Source organism: Callospermophilus lateralis, chromosome 16, assembly GCF_048772815.1.
Source record: "Callospermophilus lateralis isolate mCalLat2 chromosome 16, mCalLat2.hap1, whole genome shotgun sequence".
Lineage (NCBI taxonomy): Eukaryota > Metazoa > Chordata > Mammalia > Rodentia > Sciuridae > Callospermophilus > Callospermophilus lateralis.
In genome coordinates this window covers 56,508,262-56,515,444 of record NC_135320.1, presented here as the reverse complement: position 1 = coordinate 56,515,444, position 7,183 = coordinate 56,508,262, and the positions used below count along the sequence as shown (strand labels likewise).

General features: G+C 43.0%; 1 long non-coding RNA gene across 1 annotated transcript; it reads left to right on the top strand.

The window, feature by feature from the left end:
• The first annotated feature begins 2,725 nt into the window (after positions 1 to 2,725).
• LOC143381892 (uncharacterized) lies at positions 2,726 to 3,904 on the top strand. The gene is made up of 3 exons (XR_013088911.1): positions 2,726 to 2,809; positions 3,632 to 3,749; positions 3,852 to 3,904. It is a non-coding gene; the product is annotated as an uncharacterized LOC143381892 (long non-coding RNA).
• The last annotated feature ends 3,279 nt before the right edge of the window (positions 3,905 to 7,183 follow it).

The window sequence follows — 7,183 nt, the reverse complement described above, 5'->3', positions numbered from 1 at the left end:
GTATGTGAGAATTCACACACACTAAAATATGTCCCAGATAGAATCTGGAGCTTCCATACCATCTTAACAGAAGGGAGGGCATTTCTGAGAGAACCAAAAACTTAGGAAAAATAAATGGGCCCTTAGGAGAATAGCTGGGAAATAAGATAATTTTTAGTTTGGCTTTTGCTGTGCTGTGGATGGAACTCAGGGCCTCACACGTGCTAGGCAAGTGTTGCAACCCCAGCCCTGTGTAGGTGATTTCTTATCTGGGTGCTGACATGTGTTGACTTTTCTGCAGTGATAAGCGTCACTCTTCTCTGGCTGTGAAACTCCGGGGAAGGGATTGATGATAGCCAAATTCTTTGGGGGAAAGCTTTGCTTTTAGGAAGATAAGAGGAGTTCAGAAAAGCTCTCTTCCTGCAGCTGTTCATTGTCAAATGTCTTCAGCCCAAAATAATCCTGTGGCACCGGGGCACATTCGGGACCCCTTCAAATGCAGGGCTCCCTCTGAAATACCCTGCGGTGCACTTGCATTCTTTCTATAAGTCTGAGCTATGGCCACTTGCTCATTTTTCACACCTGATCTTGCCCTTTGGCAGGCACAGTCAGGCGCCCCCACCCCCAACCCCACCATTGCCCACTGAGCCTCCGTGGGACCTACCCAATTCCCAGAGCTGTAAGGAAGCAGCAGGGGCCATCCTTGTTTCTGGATCCCCAATCCTAATCCAGTTCACAGCACAGTGAGGAGGCTACATGTGTTCTATGTGAGGGCTTTTTGCCCCTGGGGTAAAGACTCATGAGATAATGTAAAAATAAAAACAAAGCCAACTTTTTTTTTTTTTAAGTCCCCATTAACCCAATTATTGAAATCCTGCAGGGGCTTTTGTCTTAATGGAATTCAACTATATCTCAATATTACTTGAAAGAAAGGAGCTATTGGTTTGTATTTAGAAAATATGAATTTTTAAGGTCTTGGGATTTGATTTCTAGATGAGTATATAACAGAAGCCACTTATGTCAGTTGAATTTTCTAGTACTCACATTAAAATAATAATTAGAAACCAGAGATCTTAATTTTGTATTAGTTCTTTTTAGTTATACATAACATTGGGAATCATTTTGACATGATTATAAAATCATGGAATATTATTTTGGTAATCTATTTTTTTTAACTCAATATATCCAAAATATAATCATTTTAACAACCAAAATCAAAACTACTCATGAGATACTTTGCATTCTTCTTTGTTCTAAGTCTTCAAAATTCTCCCCTTTCAGCGCATCTCAGACTGGCCACATTTCAAATGCTTGGGAACTGCTGGTGGCTACTATGCTGAACAGCAAAGCTATAGACATGATGTCATCCGCGTGTGAATTCCTGGGATACACAGTGACCCAAGTGAATCTGACTCTGGCAAGTGACAGTGGCTCTAGGGGCGCAGCTGCAGCCTAGCAAGCCAGAGGCCCAGTCTATCTGAATCACAGGGCACAGCCAAAAACTGAGGAGTCAAGAACTTGCCCTCATTTTCTCAGTGCTGGGATTGGAGGGATCCCTTCAGATCCACCTTTTCTCAGCTGTCTCTCAGGTCAGTCTGCTCAGCCTGGCTGAGAGGCTGGAAGTGGGAAGTTTGCTCCCACTGGTGAAACTACATTGATTCATTCAACAAAAACTTCCTGGGCAGCCACAGTGCCAGGTACTGCTCTAGGACTTGGAATATAGCAGATTGCTTGACCAAATGAACAATAAAAAGCAAACAAAATAAATAAGCTGATTGACTAGTATACTACAAAGTGGGGCATACTATGGAAACAAGGGGGAAAATAGAAAAAAGTAGGGGAATAAGAAGTTCTGGGAATGGAGCAGTCTCCATTAACTTTGAAGGTCAGGCTGGCCTCACTAAGAAGGTGAGATTTAACTTTGTTGAAAAGTTAAAAGAGGTTAAAAGAGTTGAAAGAGGTAAAGAAGTTGGCCAGAAGAACCTTCCAGAGAGGGATAACAGCTAGAGCCCTTGAGAGGGCAGGAACGTGCCTGATATATTTGCTAAACAGTGGAAAGACTGATGGAGAAAGTACCAGAAGATGCAATCCCAGAGGTAATGTGGGGGTAGGAAGGCAGGACCATTTAGAACTGAATAGGTTACTGGAAGGGTGTTGACTTTTAACTTTGAGAACAATGAAGAATCCCTTTGGAAATTTGACTGACGTGATCCAACTTAAATTTTAACAGTTTCCCTCATTGCTGTGTTGAGAACAGAGTATGGGAGACAAGATTAGAAACAAAGGGACCAGCCAGGAGGTATTCCAACAACCCAGGTGAAAGATGGTGGTGCTTGGACCAGGATAGTAGCAGAGAAGATAATAAAGTATAGACAGAGTATGGATAGATTCTAAAGGTAAATCCAGTGGGGTGGGAGGAAAAAAAGTAGTAAAAAATGACTTGGGTTGTTTTGTTTGTTTGAGCCATACTAAGATGGCAGAATCATCTACAGAGATAGGAAAGGCTGCAGGTGAAGCAGGTTGATGGGATGTTATGATCTGGATCTTAAATGTCTCCCAAAGGCCATGTTTCAAAGGCTTTGTTCCTGGCCTGTGGTATCTTTGGAAGAGGGTGGAACCTTTAGAAGGTGAGGTCTAATGGGAAGAGGTTAGTTCATTGGGGACATGACCTGGAAGGGAATATTGGAATCCCATCCCCTTCCTTCCCCTACCCTCTCATTCCCTGCTCTCATGAGGTGAGGAGGTTTGCTCTACCATGAACTTCCATCTTGACTCATGTTCTGTCTTGCCACAGATTCAAGGACACCCATGGATTGACACCTCTCAAACGGTGAGCCAATATAAATCTTCCCTTCTCTTAAGCTGACATTCTCGGGTATTTTGTCACGATGATGGAATGGTAACTAATACATGTTAGATCAGGAGTTTGGTTTCCAACATACTGAGTTTGCAATGTCTGTTCAATAGCCCAAAAGAAATGGCAAGTAGACAATTGGAATTATGAGTCTAGGTTTGGGAGTGAGATTTGGGCTGGAGATAGAAATTCTCTGTCATATTGGAAGTCCTGAGCATATGTATCTATGGAATTTAGAGCTCTGGGGCTCAGTAAAATCACCTGAGGAGTAAATATAGAGGATCCTGTGATGCTCCAGCACTAAGGGGGTGGGAAGATAATGGGAATGAACCAGGGAGACTGAGGAAGAATAATCAGAAGATTAAGAAAAACTAGGTTCTAGAAGGTTCTAGAAGCAAAGGAAGTGCTTCAAAGAAGAATGAGTGAACTGTATGGAATGTTCCCAATAGGCTGAATAGAATGAGATTTCACCACTGGGTTTAGTGATATCTAGGCCATTGCCATCCTGAGACCAGTTTCCTTGGTGTGATGGGAACAGTAGCCCAGTGGAGGCGTACAGTCTTTGTGTGGACACGAATTTCATTTCAGTTGGGTAGACATCTCTGAGTGGAATTGTTGGGTCACAGAGTGATCTATGTTTAATTTTATAAGAAACAACCAATCTCTTTCCCCAAATGACTGATTTTTATATTTCGCCAGCAATGTATGAGTTCCAGTTGCCCCATAGCCTTACCAGTGCCGGATGTTGTCAATCTTTATATTCTAGAGGAAGCTTTTTGTTGTGTTCTTTTTTTACAGATTATTTTAAAATCTTGGAACAGCTTTAGATTCATAAAAAACATGAAAAGACATTGCCAAGGATTCCAGTATACCCTTCACCCAGTTTTCCCTAATGTTACCATCTTTCATAGCCATGGTATGTTGATCAAAACTAAGAAATTAACATTGGCATCATATAAATGCATAACTATAATTGAAATTTTCCAATTTCCTCACTAATGTCCTTTTCCTCTTTCAGGACACCACAGCATTTGGTCATCACATCTTTAGCTTCTTATCTGAAGTCTTTCCTCACCCTTTCCTTGTTTTTCATGACCTTGATGATTGTCAGGTATTTGTAGAACAACCTTCATTCAATCCAGGTTTATCTAATGTTTCCTTGCATTTGACTGGGATCATGGGCTTGGGGTGATGATACCGCCAGGAGAAGCGCACTCCCATCAGATGATATCAAGGGTCCATAAGTGCCACAGGACCTGTCACTGGTGCTGTTAATCTTCGTCTTTTGGTGAGGATGCTATCTACCTGTTTTAAGTTGCTATTTTTGCCTTTCTATACTTTACTTTTTGGCAGTGAGTCACTAAGTCCAGACTACCCTTGAGGACAGGATTTAAGCTCTACCTCCTAAAGGGTAGGGTACAGAAATCATTTATAATTCTTCTATAGGGGAAGTTTTTCCCTTCTTTTTTTTATTAATTTGTTAAATAATTTATAGAGAAAGCTTTAAATTAAGGAAAAATTAATAGCAGATTTATGTTATATACCTATGTAAATGTATATGTATTTACATATGCATTATATATGTGTTATGTATTGATAGAAATGATCTGAGAGAAAACCATCGTGAGAGTTTAGTTTCTTCAGCAAGTGTCAAATTTTTTTCAAATACCTTTTCTCCTGTCTTTGTAAAAATTCCCTTTTCCACCAGGCACAGTGGCACATACCTGCAATCAAGTGGCTTGGGAGGCTAAGGGAGGAAGATTGCAAGTTCAAAGCCAGCCTTAGCAAAAGCAAGACCAGTGAGACCCTGTCTCTAAATGAAATACAAAATAGGGCTGGGGATGTGGCCCAGTGGTCAATCCCCAATACCCCCCGACCAACCCCCCACCAAAAAAAATTCCCAGTTCCCATGGCTCAGTTTCCTTATGCCTTATGGGAAGTCAGAAGGCCCATGGGGGTATGGGACAGAGGTTTTGTAGATGGCCCCACGAAGCCAGGCCTTAGGTCAGGTTGTCTGCAGAAGCCCTTGGTACTTGGTACTTGTTCCAGGGGACACCCCTCTCCTAGCCCTCCCACTCACCTTCCCAGCCCCTCAGCCACAGAAGCTGGGTACAGAATGAGGAATTCCAGGACTCAGGAAGAGCCCATATTTCCCTCTGGGTGGGAAAGGACCGAATATCTATCAAGGGGAACAGGGGCAACTAGGGCCCTCTGACAGGGTCTGGGGGCATGATGGTCCTTGGGGGAGAGTTCAAGGGAAGGAAGTAGTAGATGAAGTTCCTTGGCTCCAACTCAGAATCCAGAACAGCAAACCCTGTGTTTCTCCCATCCTTTGTGAAGACACTGGAAACTCTGAGGACAATGGCCAAAGTGCTAATCCTGGCTTAGGATTCAAGGGAGAGAGAGGTAAGCCTGAGCACCCAGGGCAGGGGGATGACATGTTAATGAACTTAGATGCCAGTTTAGAAAGTCAGTGGTATGGGAGAGCTCAAGAGATAGACCTGGGACAGAGGTTAGATGGGATTTTGGCCACTGCTATGGGTTACCACCCGTGCTCCCACCTCACCCTCTCCAAGCCCTACAGCATAGACACCCCTTATCTGGCCTCCAGCTGGGGAACTCCTGGCACCCACTGCAAGGTGTGCAGGTGGTGGAGATAGTGGTTGTAACAAAGGAGACATATCCTGGGTGGCCAAAATGATCTCCAGCATGTATTTTGCAGAGGCTAGCACTGTGGTGTCTACACAAAAAGCATATATTAGTGAATCAATCCACAGCCTGTCACCACTGAAAGGAAGATGGTGAATCCCCTCTCATTCAGAGAAGACCTCCCTCTTCTCAATCAGCTGCCCACAAGTTTCTCATCAAGATAGTAATTCATTGTGCAGGGAAAGGAACTCACCATGTGGAAATTCCCACTTCCTCCAGAGAACAGGGCACACAGTGTTGACCTTGGTGAGGAAGAATTCCCCCTCCCGAAGGCTCTCATGCGGCTTTTCTCTTGGAAGCCTAAGACTTCAGGTCTCTTCCAAACTCTGACCAAATCTGAAAAATGATCTAGGAGTGAATCTGCCAAACACCAATAACCTGATTGATCACAGCAGTTTTTGTTTTGTTTCATTTTTTCTGCTCAGCACTTTAGTTTTCCTTTGGGGAAGCAGCTCTTCTGACCTCCCTGCTCACGTCCTTCTAGTAGGGAGGGGGGCACATGGCCCAGACCTGGCCATCACAGCTGTACCTGTCTCTAGAGGCCCAAGTCACCTTCAGCAGGCACAGCTAGATGGAGTGTAGGGCAGGGCCTGTCTGAGCTTGGAGATGATCCTGGGGCAGTGAAGAGATGGTAGTCTTGAAAGCCCCTGGGCCCAGCCAGCCTTTTCAGTTGCAAGCAAATTCTTCCCCTTTCTTCTTTCCTTCCTCCCTCCCTTCCTTCCTCCATTCTTCCTTCTCTCCCATCCTTTTTTTTTTCTGTTAAATAACATTTACAGAAGGCCTCTGATTTGACCTGAGCCCCTGTCCCATTCCCAATAGACCACACCAAAATGGAGTCACTTGGGCTAAAGTTCCACATCACCAAACTGAAACTACATTGTTTACCTAACCTTCTGAGAAATCAGGAAAGGGAGATAATAAGCAAATCACCAGTCAGGCCAGTTTTGCTCTAAGGAAGTCCCCTTTGCTTTAACCCTTATAAGGAAGGTAACCTGAAGTAACCCCACACAAACCAACTTACTTTTTGTTCCGTTTTTGCTTCTTCTTGAGCCCTTTCCTGCCTAGAAGCAAAACCTCCTCTGTTCTTTTCATCAGAGTATGTTTTCCAAGTTTTTGGTGGGAATGCTGCCCTAATTCATGAATCGCAAATAAAAACCAATTTGATCATTTGACTAAATCTGTAATTTTGACTTCTGGCACTTCCTTTTCTCCCCTCTCACCTTCCCCCTCTTTCTCTCTCTCTTCCAGTTTGAATTTAGTTTTTGTCTCTGGTACTAGAATTGTTCCAAAAAATCCCCTAATGGCATTGCTACCTCACATGCCCACCTGTCCCCCACATTGTTTGAGAAAAGCTTACGTGCTTCACTTTGGGGTGCCATGAGGCTACCATCCAAACCCACAACCTGTTTTTTTTTCCCTAAGTATAAAATAAGAACACATTTTTAAAATTAACTATGTACATTTTTCTGTTATACAGGTCATACAAATATTTATTTTAAATTAGAGGAAAAGGATAAATTACTTATATCCACTTATTGTGAACATGTTAATTTATTCTCTGACAAATGTTTCCCCACGTGCACTTACATAATCATAGCTCCCATTCCTACAAAATGCATACTGCTATTATCATCCTCACCA